The sequence below is a fragment of the Aphelocoma coerulescens genome, chromosome 4 (assembly GCF_041296385.1).
Source record: "Aphelocoma coerulescens isolate FSJ_1873_10779 chromosome 4, UR_Acoe_1.0, whole genome shotgun sequence".
Lineage (NCBI taxonomy): Eukaryota > Metazoa > Chordata > Aves > Passeriformes > Corvidae > Aphelocoma > Aphelocoma coerulescens.
In genome coordinates this window covers 39,855,616-39,873,038 of record NC_091017.1, presented here as the reverse complement: position 1 = coordinate 39,873,038, position 17,423 = coordinate 39,855,616, and the positions used below count along the sequence as shown (strand labels likewise).

At 36.5% G+C, this 17,423-nt stretch overlaps 1 long non-coding RNA gene across 1 annotated transcript; it reads right to left on the bottom strand.

The window, feature by feature from the left end:
* Positions 1 to 1,229: 1,229 nt before the first annotated feature.
* On the bottom strand, positions 1,230 to 14,300 carry LOC138109037 (uncharacterized). The gene is made up of 4 exons (XR_011150224.1): positions 13,997 to 14,300; positions 7,122 to 7,233; positions 2,431 to 2,480; positions 1,230 to 1,344 (listed from the first exon to the last, which is right to left on the bottom strand). It is a non-coding gene; the product is annotated as an uncharacterized lncRNA (long non-coding RNA).
* Positions 14,301 to 17,423: the final 3,123 nt, after the last annotated feature.

The window sequence follows — 17,423 nt, the reverse complement described above, 5'->3', positions numbered from 1 at the left end:
AAAGGCAAACTGACAGGGAGTGGATGAGAACAAACAGAACCTTCACCATAATTTTTTGGTTTTGTAGAATGCCCCCCTCACACTTGGGCTGCGGTAGGTCAGCAGCAGCCCACAGCCATACTTGTTGCTGGTTTGTGACTCTCTCTACTCTAAACCCTTTTGCTCCCACTGCTGCTCAATCAGATTGGAACTCCTCAGAAAGCTGAAAGCAATCCCAGCAAGTACTTTCCTTTTCTATTACATAATTTTCTAATGAATAAAAACCTTACTTCTATTTTTCTGGTCTGAACCCCTTGGCCCAAACCCCCCTGCCATGGATGCCAGATCATACAGAGCTCAAGTCCTAATTTTTAGCGTCAAATCAAAGACAATTCTGTTCTTTCATATCCTTTAAAGTTCTGATATTTCCTGACTTTTACTCCCCATGCAGCTCAGCTCTTGGCATAAATGAAAATTCCACTTTAAAGAGCATAGAATTGGCAGACTGGCATGTAGATGAAGTTACAGATCTCAAGGACACTTTCAAGTTGCAAGAGGTGAATGAACACCCAGTAGATTATGAGTCAGAAAATGTCAGAATAATCATATTAGGATACTCCTATGGCTTACTTGACCTTTTTTTCTTTTTTTTTTTAGGAAAAAACCTTCAAATTCCCTTGCACTTGTTTTCTTTCCCTTACTCAGAAATTAAAACATGTTCTTAAAGCCAAGAAAGCAATTGGAAACTGCTCATACTGTTAATATTTTATACCTTGATAGTGGAATGGGTGCCAAAAAAAGATTGCATTTTCGAATGACAATATATGCACTTCAAGATATTTATAATTAACTCTTGTAGAGCTCTTTAAAAGTGGAGAACAAAATAAAGTAACAGTTTTGTGTAAGGATAGATAGACAGGAAATAACTGTTCTTTTCTGAAATACTTTTTCCTCTGACAGAGTAACGCACAATAGCACAAACACGTATCTTTGGAAAACTTTGTCTCAGGGATACTAAGCTGAAGCATATTGACTCAGACTATTTCTGAGAGAAGTACGTTATTCTTTTCTTTTTGGCAAAAAGATGGACGAACAACAGTCTTCAGTTCTGGTGAGGCTGTTATGAGATGATTGTTCAGGTTCCTTGCTTCCCTGCTAGTGCCACAGCCAGGCTTGAAAATGTCTGCAGAGATAAGTTATTCATTCATCATCTGCTACCCCAAAATCAGATGACTTCACTCTGCGTGCATTCTTCAGCACATCCGAGGATTTCTTCTGCAATCCTAGAGCCAACTGACCTGCAAAGTCTGTTCATGTCGGCCTGTGGGAATGGTCCTTCACCTGTAAGCTCGGCTGAGGTTCTCACTGTTTTAGAAAGCATTGATCAGTTTAGTTTTGTTCCTACATAAGAAAATATTCTCCTATGAGAAAATCCAGAATATGACTGCAGTTTGACTACTGTAGCAGGAAATGAGTCTTTTTTTAGACTGAAATTATCCTACAGGGTGAATTAAAAAGATTCAGTAAAAATATCATTTCACTATAAAAAATTATTCTAGAGATGTGATTTTGACTATCTCCTTAATATAAGTGAGGAATATTATAAAAACTTGTTCTCACTTCCTAGGATAAACTTCATGAATGCTTTATAATGGCTGTGATTAATATATGCATGAAAATATTATGCAAACAGAAAAAAAATCTGTATTTCGCCATGGCCTATAGAAATAAGCAGCACTTTTGCCTACAAAAGTGAAAACTGTTTGCTCACAGTTATTGTTTCACAGAAAGTGCCAAGTAACTCCATGAAGAACTTGCCTGAAGCCCCTGTGAGAGCCACCTCAACCAGAAAGGGACCAGGACACAGAGGTCTCCAATTCAGGGTCCAGTCCACAGCACCAGGGTCCATTTCCTTCCACATCACTGGGCCCAGATTCCCTGGCCATATTTTGCCACAGCTTTTGCATGCATCCTCTGGCATCACAAAAGTTGCTGTGGATTGGCAAGGGAACAAGTCCTTGGGATCAGGTTACTCTAGTCTACATCTCATTCCTGCTGACTTGCCACCAGTTTCCCTAGGCAGCTAACATGAAGTGCAATTCATTTTCTCTGCATGGAGAAGATGACTACATAAATTTCAAGAAACCCTTCTTATTATTCAGATGTCCACTTTTAATACAGAAATAGCTTCTTCCTTCAAGGAGACTGTGTAGAACAGGTAGATCCTATTGAAGATTCCTACTAAGGAGCCATGATATGAGAAGATGCAGCATGTCTGTTCCCATGTCAGTTCCCAGTAAGATGCTGGTCTGACATTGCTAGTCAGGAATAGTTACCAAATATCCTGATCTGCCCAAGAACCCACCAGGAGGACACTCAGCAATAACTAAGACCCTATGCCCTTTTTCATTACAGATCTTCATTACTGACAGCCCTCTGTGTGGTACCTACCAGCCTCCTTCTCTTTGGGATGTCTTCATTAAACCCATGGTGTGCCTGATCTAACAGAGAAGCAGAAAAAATGCCATTGATCATTAATTTTACAACAGAACCGGGTTTTCTTCAGTTTAAAATCAATAAAAGAACATATATTGATATTTGTCTGTTGTCTAGAAGGTTATTATATTCTACTGTTAAAATTTATAGGCACATACTAAAGCACACAAAAAACAAACACTTCAGGCAAAGTCATATGTAAAGCCTATTATTTCTAAGTCTGTATTTTAATATTTCTAAGTTTTCACTCGTAATCCCAAATTTTTTAAAAGAAAATAAATATTTGAGAAGACTGTCCTTAATAAGAATTCATTATTCTTAACAAGAATAGATGAATGATAACTTATTGACATTCAAGAAGACCAAGAAAGCAAAAAAAAAAAAAAAAAAATCTAGAGATTAATCCAATCTTGCCAGGAAATGTTTGTTAATGATAAATACAATCTGCAGCTCATAAGTAAATGGAACAGCAAACAATTTTGATGTTATTGCTAAAAAATACTTTTCACTGTTAAATTATAATATTGTTATTTAAAGTTGTAACATCAGTCTTGCAAAGGGAAGACTGAAGTGTATACCTAGAAAAGATAACTTAGGATTGCAAAAAAGAGTTAACAGGCTGAAAAATCACAGTGGATCAAACATTAACTTGTGTGGTTAAAATTATGGGAACTGACGTTTTTCCATTGATATTCACTTTGCATATTTTTTCTGTGTCTCTCACTAGTGGGCTTTTCAAAAAAAAAAGCAAGTGGTCTGCTTCTGGTAGAAAGAAAGGAAAAAGTAAATAGGTAAATCAGGAAAGGAAGGATGCCCTTTCTTGTCCCCTGGCCAGAAAGCAGCCTGTTTGATTTCACCAGCAGGTCAGGAGAAAGTCTGTTGTATAACATAGGTAGTCATCAAACAGCAAGTGATTCCCAGCAGTGACTCCACTGACTGCTTTTGCATTACCAGAAACTGAAGGAGGATGTGTCATCACACAGTCAGTGGTGGTCAAGGTCAGGCAGATGCACACAAGGCGTGTAAGCAAATGCTACTTTCTGAAAAAGCATGCATGACAAATTAAAGCTGAGGATTTACTGCTGGGCTTCTTCTCTTTGAAAGGATCAATAAAAAAAGGAATCTTGATTACATTCAATCAACATGAAGGAAGTGAAGTAACAAAATATAAGAAAATTTTCACATGGGAGTGCATGGAGCTTTTGAACTGCATCATTTATATTTTGCCTTAAATATATTTCCTCATTGTTTTATTAAATATATAAAAGCAAATTCTTTTGTTCACCACCACCACCTGTCCATTTGCTTATTGGATACAACGCAAATAAGAGGAATTTTGAAACAGTTTTGTAGGAACAAAGCAAGGGACTTCATATTTTATAATCAGGATGGTCCCTCAGCTACAAAAAGACAGCATGGGAGAAAGAATAAAAGTATCTATCAAGCATGTAACAATGTTGTTAGCTAGAAACTTAGTGAATATCAGGAGGACTGAGATTAAACAGCAAGGAGAAAAGATGGTACATGGTATTGTAAAGGAAATTCAAAGGAAAGGAATGACAAGATCAGAGGAAGAAGTCATAAATTCTTTTGACAACTTCAAAGCAAGCAGAGTTGAGAGGAGGAGATGTATGCACAAGTTTTCATTTTACTGCGCTGCATTAATTTTCACAGCCTTTTCCGGTTATGCCCTACTTATTTTCTATCTCTAAATGCATTACCAGCCCGAAGATCCCAGTTACTGTGGGAATTGCGGAGATCTCCATTACTACAGAAACTTGTTAAAATTACTTTTCTACACACATATCTATGATACTGAGACACTTTAGTCCCCAAGCAGAGTAAAAGTCTGAGGGTGGAAATAGTGCAGATCACAGAGTTTGCAGGACTCAGACCGTTTACATGCACATCCATTATCATGTTTATAATGAACATCAGTTCACTTTATTGGAGAAAGAAAAATATACAAGGTGCAATGTTCAAGGCATGAAGTCAGTCTGCAAAGGAGACAATAGGTGCTTTTTCTTCACTCTCTTGAAGGAGAAAGGAGGAGTTGGGAAAGATAATGACCATGCTTCCATTCTCTGCTCTGTTTTCCAAAAGATTTCAACAAAAACCCTAAAAAGATATTCATATGGCATCCTGACTTCTGTTCCGATTATTACTTACATTTTAAACAAGAGATGCTAAATGGAGGTTTCCTGGCAAGTACAAGAAGAGAGAATGTATTCTACATTATTTAAATGCTGTTGAATAAAGAATGCATGATTTATGCTGAAGTAGATAAAATGATACAGGTCAGACTCCCTCATGTGGCTGTCCATGACTGTACAGAAACTCTTTCTTCCCTGATGTCTCAGATATATCTGTGCTGCTGTCCAGTTTCCTGGCAGAAATAGCCCAGGGGACAGAACTGAGAGAAGAGATCTGTAACTCTGCTTTTTCATATTAAATATCTGTAGATTTGTCTCTAAGCGCAATGATGAAACAGAACAGCTTCCTGATGGCAAAATACATAAAGAAGAATTAAAGGCAAAAAACCAGAAATGAGTCATGCATTTGTTTCCAAAATTAGTTTTAGATACAGCTATATAGAGTGTATAGAGATTTATTGGTGTGTGTACATATATGCCTATATTAAATATGTGCAATCATCTGGGCAGTTGCTTAGAATAAGATGCAATGAATGGCAGGATTTTAGAGGAGGATTCCAGTGTAACATTCCCACAGGAAATTTGAATAATAGTAGTAAACCTAGTGGAATAAGCTGCATTACTCTTATGTTTTTTAAACTATGTACAAGAAAAATAAATGAGCATTCAGCATTAAAATGTGTTGTGCCGTGAGTACAGAACAAGAAATTAAATGCAGTTTCTTCATATTGTGTTTACCCACAGATGGTAGCTATTTTTTTTTCAGGTGTCAGTGCTGCTTCAAACCAAGTTTGGCATTGGGTAAACATTTGACTCAGCCTGACACTAGCAGCCCAAATCCTATGGACTAGGAGAGCATGGTCATGCCTGTTTGATGAGATACAGAGTGCTCTATCTAATTCTTTTCTTTGTTAGCATAAATGCACAAGGGATAGTGACTCAACAGCTTTCCTGGGTAGCCTGTTCCAGTTCTTCTTTTTGTGAGGAAATTTTTCCTAATATCCAACCTAAATCTTCCCTGGCCTGACTTGAGGCCATCTCCCTTACCCTATAACTTGCTACTTGGGAAAAGAAACTGATGTCAGTCTGTCTACATCCTCCTTTCAGGCAGCTGTAGAGAGACGTAAGATCTCTGAGACTCCTCTCCTCCAGACTGAACAACCCCAGCTCCCTCAGCTGCTCCTCATAAGATTTGTGCTCCAGACCCTTCACCAGCTCTGTTGCCCTTCTCTGGACACACTCCAGGACCTCAATATCCTTCTTGCAATGAGAAGCCCAAAACTATATTTCCTATCTGTGCAATTCAAAGGCAAAAATCAAAGAAAAGTGGTAGAGTTACAGCATATCTGTTTTGTTTTCTTGTAAATAATATCATCTATATGACTGAGTCCAGACTGAAGAGGAGTGAGACGTGGAAAATTTAATAAATCGGTTTTTCAGACTTTATGCTTGACAGTAATTTCATTTCCTATAATTTAATTTTTTTAGATAGCATGTCCATAACTAAGAATTAAATGCACCTTTCTGTTCATGTGAATAGCATTCTTAGACTTGTTTTTACACCAGAGGAAAAAAAGGACTGTGTGTTAAAAAACATGGCTACCTGTGGCTTATTTTAAGAGGCTAACATGACTAATTTTATCAATTAATAAATTCAGTGTTACTGCTTTTTTTCACATTATACAAGTATAACAAGTATTTGTACTTACAAGATTTTGCTAGTACTGGTCAAATAAATGAACTACACCATGGATTTCCAAAAATTAGATGCTGACTTCTTTATCAGTAACAGAGCATACAATGCTTAGGAACCAAAAAAAGTATTATAAGGCCAGTGTACTCTAGCTGGTAGAGAGCCTTGAAATTATAATCAGTAGACAACTAACTAACTAAACTATATCTAAAATTTGTACTGACTTCACAAACACGATATAATGGTTTAAATGATAGCAGAATGTGATGACAGATGAATGCGTTAAATATGACAAGGCTACCATATGTCTTTAATTCATTCTGTTAACAGCCTGTCATGATGTTACTTAGTAAGTGGCAATTTAAAAAAAAATACAGTGCATAATTGCCAAAATATTTCTTTTATTGGGTTTTCCAGTCAGTACTTAGGATTGCAGTCTTAGTATTGCTTTACAAAGAGGAAGCAATAGTTTTGAACAGAAGGGTATACTACATTCTTAATGAGCTAAATGAGACTCTTAAATAAAAACAGAGAAATAAGTTTTGACAGTAACTGTACAGCTGAAATGTGCACATGACATCTTCTTCCTATTTTTCTTTTAATAGCTGTGGCAGCATGGCTTTTTCAGGTACACTAAGCATATGACTTATCTCTGCAAGACGATTACAAGAATATAAGCCCATTTTCTTTTATGTTTAGAGTGGAAACATACTGAAATCAGTTTGAAAATCATGTTTAACTCACTGTTCTAATAATATAAAATACATGTAATTTGTCAGACTTCATGAATGGTAACTTACTGTGTATGGAAGAGCATGACAATCCATTTTCAGATGCTTCTAATTTCCCTTCAGTCTCCAAACTTCATCTGAGAGATGAGCTGGGCCCTGCTGAAAATCACTACACGATGACCTGGAAAGAGATCAGACATCATGCTAACAGTTTCTTACCACTGTTACAGCTGCTTCACTGCAGAAGCCATAGGAAAGTACGTTGCAAAGGTGGCAAAAGAGATATAAAATATTTCACTGTTTTAAACAAACATTACCAGTAGTTGGGCCAGATAATCGAGTTGGTTCTTCCCAAGAATGCTACAGGATAGTTTTCAGATGTCCTTTCTCTTTTGTCTCTTTTCTGCCGAGTGCCTTTTCCCTGACCATGTCAAAGTTAAGGACAGTTACCATACTGCCATTGAGCAGCAGTGCTGGGCAGCTGCACAGTGGTGAGAGCCAGACCTACAGCTTGGGCTTAGGAACCTGTCCATTATTTCAAGGTGAATTTTATCGGCAATTAAGAACATTAAATCATGTAACAATTTTCACATAAGCCTTTTTCTCAGAACAGTGGGATATCTCTCTAACAGGTCAACAGAAAGCAGAAGAAGACTGCAGCATCCCATTTAGGATCAGAAGGGTGTCTGCATGCTGCTCACAACAAACACTTTCAGTGGCCTTTGTCAAGGTTTGGTCATGAATTTTTCTACCATTCAGAGGATACCCCCATGAAGAACCAACACACAGTTTTACTTGCATAAAATGGTATTTCAGAACAAATGTGGTATGATTCTGCTTTAATTTCTTTTACCTGCCTGGAGGGAGAACTAAGTATGTGAAAAAGTGCTACAGCACTTATTTTGATAATTTGATCATAGTAGCTTGTTGCACATTTTGTTTCTAGGACTATAACTTCAGACAGTTCTAAAAAGCTTTGGATAAATTTCCAATTACAAGAAAGATGTGTACCAAGCAAGCAGAGAGACTGATAATCTACAAGCCAATAGTAAAATCCTTGCAGGTACAAATTACAGATACAGTATGTGCCAAAAATAATAAAAATTGAGGTGCAGTATCACACATTACTTCTGTAGTTCCTTATCTTCCTAATGTCAGCGCACCTATTAATTTTTGTGTCAATATATAACATAACATCCTACCAAAAATAGAAAGGCTATTCAGCTCTTTTTTCTCTACAAAGCTTGAAGAAAAGAACTTTGCAGTTGGTATTTTAATTTTTTTTTTTTTTTACATTTTACTGGCTTGACAAATTGGTGATCTCATGTGAAGAATTACTTGAATATTTCTATTGGCTGGTTTTGAAAGTTTTTAGAACTGGAATGAGTTTCAGAATATATCTGAGAAATTATAAGGGACACTCATCTTTCATTTAATGTTTTATCCATTAGGAGGTCTGAAAGTTGGGCTTGCCCTTGCTTTCTCTAGTAGCATCAAACATCTTAGACTTACAAAGGAGTAACTTAAAAGACATTCTAAGAAGCTTTTAAGTAAACACAGAAGTTGCTTTCCTTTCTTGAAACCATAAAAGTTTACATTCACTCTCCAGTGAAGTTAATTACTACTGTAATTAGTACTAATCAATTCATCCTGATGAATGAGCAGGGTCAGGTGCTATTCAATCACAGAGAAAAAATGAAAGGCGATCTGCTACTGTTTAAACACAAATATTTAGGATGTGATGAAAATCCTCTATTATGAAATGAAGCATTAGAACTCATTACCCCAGAGTATGCTGGTTTATGACAAATTCTCTTTTCTACATATTTTGTTACTGATTTTATGGTACTTAGTTTTTATTTTGTCTTTAAAGAAGGGACACACTAATAACTATGCTTACTCTTACAAAATTCCTTTGTCAGTATACAAAAATTTACTAGTTGTAATTGTATATATTTGTATTAAAATTGACTAAACATTACAGTAAACTTACAAGCCATCAAATTATACATACCATGTTATACATATCTGATTAAATATATAGGTGAAGGGATCATTTTTTGAGAGGAAAATCTTTAGTTTCAACTCACTTAAAAACTTTTGCATAATTTCAAAATGCCACATCAAAATAGACACACTGTGATTAATTCATGCTCCAAGTTACAGTACAGCAGGGAAAATATTATCCTCCTGCTGTAAATTGTGCTTTGAAGGAGAATTGCTTCTTTTGCTTTCTTGGTTTTCCTGTTCCTCTCTCTCTCCCCATGCAGGAACCCTAGAGAGGCTGGTATCTTCATGCAAGGACTCATTTTGGCTCCCTCCAGTTACATTTCTCAGCATGTCCCGTGCAGGATGCAGAGCACACTGGAGACCGAGTGCCAATTACACCTCCTTCCTATCCTTTCACTTCTAAAGTGGTTTGATGCCTTTTCCTGGTCTTAAAATCAAGAGTCATACATGGTTAGAAGGGGAAAAGGGATTTTACCTGGGTATTTATTTTAAGGATCCTTAGGTGCACACGTCCAGGTCATATACATCGAAATGCACCCCACCAAGTATCCCCAAAAGATCTGGTATAACATTATAGGTTTTACTAATTAGCATATCTATCAAAGATTCTCCAATGAGAGGCTCGAGTGAGCCCCCCTCCCCAAGGAGCCTTCCCATGGATGGTTCTATCTTGGTTTACAGAATGTGTTCTGGAGAGGACCTTGGGGTCTGGGGCACACTGATCTCTGGCTGCAAAGCTTCTAAAATGTTTAGTCTCTTAGCTTGACAAACGAGTCCAAGAATGTAGGCAAAAAGCACTAAGAATACAGAAGCTGTAAAAAGGTATAACAGGGGTATGAAAGAAAAGGCAAAAAATCTTTATGGCATCAGTTTGTCAGCGTATGCTTGTCCTATCTCCCCTAAACTCCCCTCCACTCTCTATGCAGTTACACCCTTTGTGTACATTTCCTGTAACACACAACACTGCACACCTTTTCATACTTCTGATAATTGCATCTGATAAAAAGGTGAGGAGTGTTGCACATTACAGGAAATTTACTGAAAGCTCATGACTTTTCAAAATAATTCCCTCCAAAAAGCACAAGACAACACCCCACTCCCTAGCCTCTTGACATTGTCAACAAAACCAGTTTCTCAACATATCTGCTGCTCTTTCTGTGCTCTGTCAATCTCTCCTCATCATGAGACCCTCAAGCTATGTACATTCCTCATAGATTGTCCAAAAAGAGGAGAATCTGAAATATAGATTTGATTCTGGTGAGATGTGTTGCCATTAATTTTCCTTTTATGAATACTTTGGGAAAGCACCATGGACTACTCTTATTTTGTTGTTTTTCTGTTTTGATCTTAGTAGAAATAAATAAGCTCCAAGTAATGGTCTCACTAGGCATACTGCACAAAATTCTAGGCATAGATCTGTAAAAATTTTCTTGTTTTTTAGGACTTTGAAACAGTTTCATGTTCAAGCAAATCAAGAGAATCTCTTGGGTTTGGGAGTACAGTGCCAAAACAAGCTGCAGAAAAGTTATGTCAAGTGTAGATACATATCTGAAAATGCCTGAATTTCCTCATATAAAGTATACAATTCCACTAGATACAGATGAGCGCAATTTAAGACAGTCAACAGTAACAAGGATAAGCATAAATACATAAACTATACAGAGAGAGGGAGAGACCCCTAAATGAGTCTTCTACAGAAATAGCATTCATAACTGCCTCAATTATTATATAAAGACAGAAAGAAAGCAGAACTCAAGAAATAGAAGCTGTCATGAAACATTTATCTCTGAATAACTTCAGAAACTAGAAGGAAAAGGTGAACTGAATACATTACAATAATTGATTTATGCAAAATTTTGATTAATTTTTTTTATGACTTTATGACAACAATGTTCCACAAGAATTCAGAGGTGCCACTCTGTGGAAAAAAACAGTAAAGGATAGTAGACTTGAACAGAATAGCCTTCATCAATTAAAAGATAAAATTATTAAAAAATTACTTTTCTTGTGGCTAGTTTTGGTCAGTAATAAATGACTCAATGCATCCAGCTGTGACTGTGAATTATTACCTCAATCTTATTTACTTTTCAACACTTTCACCTATAACAACATATTTACTTAGTCATTAGTGAGAGCAGACATTTTGAATGACAAGTACTTTTCCCCATATGTTTCTTCATTGCTTTCTCCAGTGCTTCTAGAGATTTCTTTTGTAGTTATCTACGCCCAGACGCAGATAAAATTGGGCAAATTACATATTTTTTGATGTTGTAGTATTTAATCTTTGCAACATAACAAATAGTTTATCAATTCAAAAGTCACAGAAAAAGCTCCCTTCTCCTCTTTTAAATGCATTTGATTTGTTCTAATTTAATCATATTTATTAGTGTGAATTGGCCTCTGATAAACATACCACATCCTGTTTAAACAGTTGTGCAGAAAGTCACATCAATCTCCCATAAAATTCATGCATATTCCTGCTATGCCTACAATATCACCTAAATTATGGAAAACTGGTACAGTTTGGATCCTTTTCTTAACATCCTACTCACATAACACACATCAATTAAGACACCACTTCTTTCTAAGGCCAGCATAGCACATTGCATTTCTCCTTTGAGTCATTCTTCAGAACATCAGAGTGTGGTTTTATTTAGAAAGGTATTCCCCAATGTAACAGCACAAATATTGAGTGTGTATCAGCCACTAGAGCATGTAAACTGTGGGGCCAATAAGATTCCTTATTATCACAAACAATTAAGACTAGAGAGAGTGTTTATTCACTAAGGTCAACAGAAATCTTAAGTTGCTACTATGTGGGAATTACAGACTGGTATTTTCACACAATCATAGAATGGTTTGGGATGGAAGGGACAAAAAGATAATTTCATTCCAACTCCCCTGCCACGGGCTGGGAAGCTTCCACCAGAGCAGATTGCTCAAAGCCCCATCCAACCTGGCCTTGAATGCTTCCAGGGATGGGGCATCCATCATCTCACCACCCTCACAGATTTTCTTCCTAAGGTTCTAATCTAAACCTAGCCTCCTTCATTTTAGGCTATCCCCACCTTGTCCTGTCACTCCATGCTCTTGTGAAAAGTCCCTCTCCAGCTCTCTTGCAGCTCCTTTAGGTACTGGAAGGCTGTGGCAAGGTCTCCCTAGAGGCTTTTCTTCTCCAAGATAAGTCTCAGCCTCCAAGTCTCAGCCTGTGGTCCAGCTCTTGGATTATCCTTATGATTTTGATATAAAGAAGTTTCAATCTGTTCTAATATTGTTCAGTTTCTTCATGCTAATGAGTTAAAATACATTGAATGATGCCAGCCTCTTAAAATTATCACTGCTCTTGAGCAACCAATTTAACATGTTCCAAGACTTTAGAAATTTGATTTAAATATTTTTGTTTAAATTGTGTACCTAGTTAACATGAAACAGGAAAATACTTTTTCTAATGAGAAACAATATATTCTGTAGGAACCCAGAGTTCCGAGAATATTTCTCTGCCTGTTTTTAAGGGTTCTTACCCCCCTGAACAACACTGTTTTAGCCTCCAACCTTGGAAAAAATTACCAACGATGAGACAACAACTAGAAAATACAGTGGTGTGAATTAGGTGATAGACTACTATGTAAGATTGTCACAGGGTGAAAATTTAGAGGTTTTGGGCTTCTCTTTGTAGTAAATAGATAAGAGTAAAAAATATCAAAATGGAGGATTGTTGTTGTTCTCTAAACCTTCTTCTCCTTCTACTACTCCATGTTTTGCAGTTAAAGTAGTTTGGAATGACTGGATAGAGAATTGCACAGTTCCTAGTCGCGTTACTGAATAATTGGCAGGAAAGTGAAAATAATGTATGTTTTTAGTAACTATTGGTTAAAATATCTTTAAAAGGCTGTTTAAATCTTGATAGAGAGCCTTCACTCCTGCTTTTCTGTGCTCTATGCTGTACCTGGGTCACACTAGTGGCTCTGTTTCTCTGATAAGACTTGATAAACAACTATCTGGCAGCACTGAAACTCAAGGAAAAGTCTCGGTTTATCTTTGAAACTCCTTGCAAGGACTTTCAGCAAATTCTCTCCCAACAGGAGGCACTTGATTTACGGCACGGTTCAGTGTCATATTCAAAGAATATAGAGTGAATGACATTAGTCGGCTTAAACTGACAAGGAAGAAACGTTATAAAACTTTAACACTGGTTTTGGCCTGAGAAACCCTTTAAAATCAGAACTACCCTTGATTAGGAAGATTTGGATAAAGACCATGGATGAGGCTGAAGAAAATTGTCCTTTAGTCTGATATAAAAATGCTTGCCTAATTTGCAGTTAATTTTTTTCTCAGTTGTAAAAAGAGAACAATAGTATTTGAATATTGCACAGAGTCCTCATGGAGCTTGAAGTACTTGAGTATGATGCTGTGTGTGTTATAAGCAAGCCTATCTGGATCTCAAAGACTAGTTCCATGTGAGAAACAACATCAGCGTTGCCTAATGATCCTGTTCATAGGCAGGATGGCGCAAGCATTTACTTTGAGCTAGGCCATCTGGCTTCTTGGTTTAGTTGGTAAAATTTTATCATTAATATGTATTTCCCAACTATGAATCTCTCAACAGATTGTAAAACTACTTTGAAGAAGTAGGGGGAAACACAGAAGGAAATTAGACTCTTAATTAATTAAGCCTTATAATATCCCCATGAGATATTTCTTATTACTGATGAATTGAAAGTGTACTGCTCATCTTGTACTGTAGGTGCTCTGAACTTTGGACACAAGATCATGTTTTTTGATGCCTGAAGTTGCTATGCTGATTTTGACCACAGTGTCTCTCTGAGACATACAGCGAGTTACTGGCAAAAATAAAAAAAAATACCCACCCACCCAAAAAAACTCTGCATACTCCAGGTTCATCCTTATCTTTGTGTTTTAACATGAAAACTTACATTTTCTTTATTCCTCAGCTTTGCATGGTAGCATTCTTTTAATATATCCACTGAAAATACATGCTGAGCTGTAGAAGTGAGTACATCCCATCTCAAGAGCTCTGGAAAGTATGTTAGGAACTGAGTTGTCCTAGCATATCTTAATGGCTTTAGAGCATAGCTCTGTGTTTTCCTGTCACTGTTGGAAACTGACAGACTCTGCTCCTGGGGGGAAGGCGGAAGCCAAAGCAATGTTTGCCAGCTGGTTCACAAAGATGCTGCAGTGTCAGCACATTACAGAGCCAAAAGGCCAGATGGTGGGAGACGAGACAGTTACTGGAGTTGGTTCCTATTCTCATTGCTGCAACCACCCACAGCTGTAGTTGGGGCAAGCCAGCTCATTTCTGTCCATCTTTCCGAGTTCAACTGATCAATCTGTTACTACTACTTCGAAGTAAAAAAAGGAATGAAGAACTAATAAACTTTATGAACTGAAATCTGTGTTTCTCCTTAGCACTGCTGGATCCAACAGCCTCATGTATTGGTCCCACTCAAATAATATTTCCGTTTGTTGTCTACAACACTATTCTTTTTTATAGTCTCTATTTCCTTTCCAAAGCAGCTGTTTGCAGCCCCACCTCTAATGAGCCTGGTATCCACCTGTTTCCCATTGAAGTTGATAATAAAACTTTGCTCTGGATGAGAGGGTAGGGAAAGATGCAATTACAGCCTTTTCCTATGTGAAATTCAATTTTTTCCCCCCATACTTGGGTATGTGAGTTCCACATACTTACCATTACAACAGATACAAATTTCATCAACAGGCAGCTCCACCAAGAGGACTCCAAAGAACGGTAGTGATAAGAAAAAACAGACAGTAGTATATACATGGAAAAGCTCCATCTTTTCCTCATAGTGCCCTTCTCCACTGCTGAGGATGAGCCATAAGAAATGTTTTCACTTTAAAACATCTTAAATTTGTTCTTTTGGCACAGTTAAGCCTCTGTAACTGCATAAGTGTTATTATGATGCCCCATCAGAGAGATGGGTAGAAGCCTTCTGCAGTTTTCAGCCCACAAATACTTATGCTTATTTGCTTTGATGCAGTCTTTGTTCCTTACCTTATATAACTATTTTCCCTCCATGATGTGTATCCATTTGCAGTAGTTACAGAAGCAATGATACCTCCCTTATACTTCTGCAAACTCAGTTTTCTATTGCTTTAATTTCACCCTATGAGACAGGCTGATTATTTTATGTTCTCTTTTTTCCTAAGAAATTAATAGTACTGGGAAATTTTTAATCCTATATTTAATAGAGGCTGTATTCCCTGATCTTCAGTGGAGATACTTCACATGTGATACGTCTTAGGGTCATATTTAATTTTTCACAGCCTAGATCAAATTGTTGACTCACAGATGCATTAGGAAAGTCAGGCTTTTTTCATTATTGTTGGCATGCCCTCTTAAATAAATTGTCATACTTTATCTTATATTTAAGCTCTGAAATTCTATCCCACCACCATTCTTTTACAAATAATTCTCCTAAGGTATATTCTGGTACCCCTGTATAGATAATATAGGAATATAATTTCAACAGTATAATGAACCCAAAACCAGAAAAACGAACAAACAAAAAAAGAGCCAAAAAAATCCCAAAAATGGAAGTCAAAACTGAGGCCTTTCTTCAAAGAACTTCATAATTAGCACAACCTAGTTGTTTCCATACCTGTAGATCTAACACTTATCCCTTCTTCTTGCATCTAAATTAAGAAATTTCAAAATATCAAATATTGTGCTCTTAAAAAAGCCTCAGATCACTTTCTCATTGAAAAATCAAAAACTGCCAGATGGTTCTATCATAATCTTTCTTTGATACACAGTCAGAGCAACAGTTCATGACATTTCCAATTTGCTATTTCTGAGACTGACAAAGTAATCAGAAGTCGATTACTTTATTCTTAATATTTCAATTTATCTATTATGTTTCATTGTGTGGGTTGGACTTCACTACCCATGAGAAACTGGTTAAAAATTTATCTCATGCTTTGGCAAAACACCATACAAATTCTCTTCTTTATACTCTTTTTTTCTTAATTGGTCACTCATTACCTGCTGAAGCTGTCATACATATTTTTGTTTTCAGAGATTTCTTAATTCCAAAATTGCAACAAAAAGGTTAAAAGACACTCCAGAGCTTTGCTGCTTGTTTTCTATGCTTGTGATCTGACATTTCTCCATCTAATATTATATACTCTAGTTTTTATCCAGCACACACAGGTGTCCCATTATGTTTAGCATAAATTAAATCAGATTTGCTCATGAGAAATGCAAAACAGATAACATTAAAGGGCTGTTTTATATTCAGAGAAGAATAAAGTCATTTAAATAAATAATATTTGTCCCTAGAACTATAATAAAAACATTTATATTTACCTGTTTCTGGATGAGGTAGTCTAGTGAAATATAGATTCCAATGCCTCTTAAACACAGAAAGCAATTTCAAAAGACAGAAATAATGAGCCTCTCAAGTTAAAGAGAGGCAAAGATCTTAAAACAAAAGGATTTTTACATCCAGATACAAGAGATCTGTGAGAAGCATAAGGTCGAAGTAAAGGTTAGAAATGTGTTTTTGGAAAAAAGAAACTGCAAATCTGTAGCACACTAAGCCTTCCCAAAGTCCTTTGCCTACTTGCTGCCAAGCCAACAGAAATGCAAGTTTGATATTTAATATTTCTATTTAAATATTAATGGAAAAAAAAGGGTGCCATTTTCGGAACTTTTGGAGTAAAGGACATAGCTTTAGTTCACAAATCCACTGATCTGAGACATATCACTTCTGCATGACAATAAGGGTGATCTTGGTTAATCTAACTGTTGGAAATACAGCATTCCAAAGAATTCCAATACATCACATAAAGAAAACTTGTAACAGCAGAAAACCTAGACCACTTATATGTCCTCATGTTCCTGTCAGATCAGAATAGTACCTAAAAAATCCCCAAAACAAGAGGAATCTAACCTGAAAGGCAGTATTGGTACAAATAGAGGCCTGGTATGTAGCATTTTTATGGCTTTTCCAATAAAAACCCCAGCCCTCCATACTTGTAGAGACTAGGAATTTCCTTTTTTTGTCATTAATGAACAATTACATGAAGTCACAAGTGATTATTGAAATGATGGTCATTTAGGAAAGGATTTCTCCTTTCTTGGATCAACAGATAGGAATATAACCCCATTACTAAAACAAAAACAAACAATCTTTACCACAAAACTGGAGTAAATCTGATTTTGAAATACATATGCCTTGAAATGTAGTTTTTCTCAAGATAATCTGAAAAACAACCAAAATTAAGTGCTTGATCATATATCAGAGAATAAATTTAATTTTTGGCTGTTCTGGCCAATATTATTAACATATAGTTTGACGAACATTCATATTACTACAG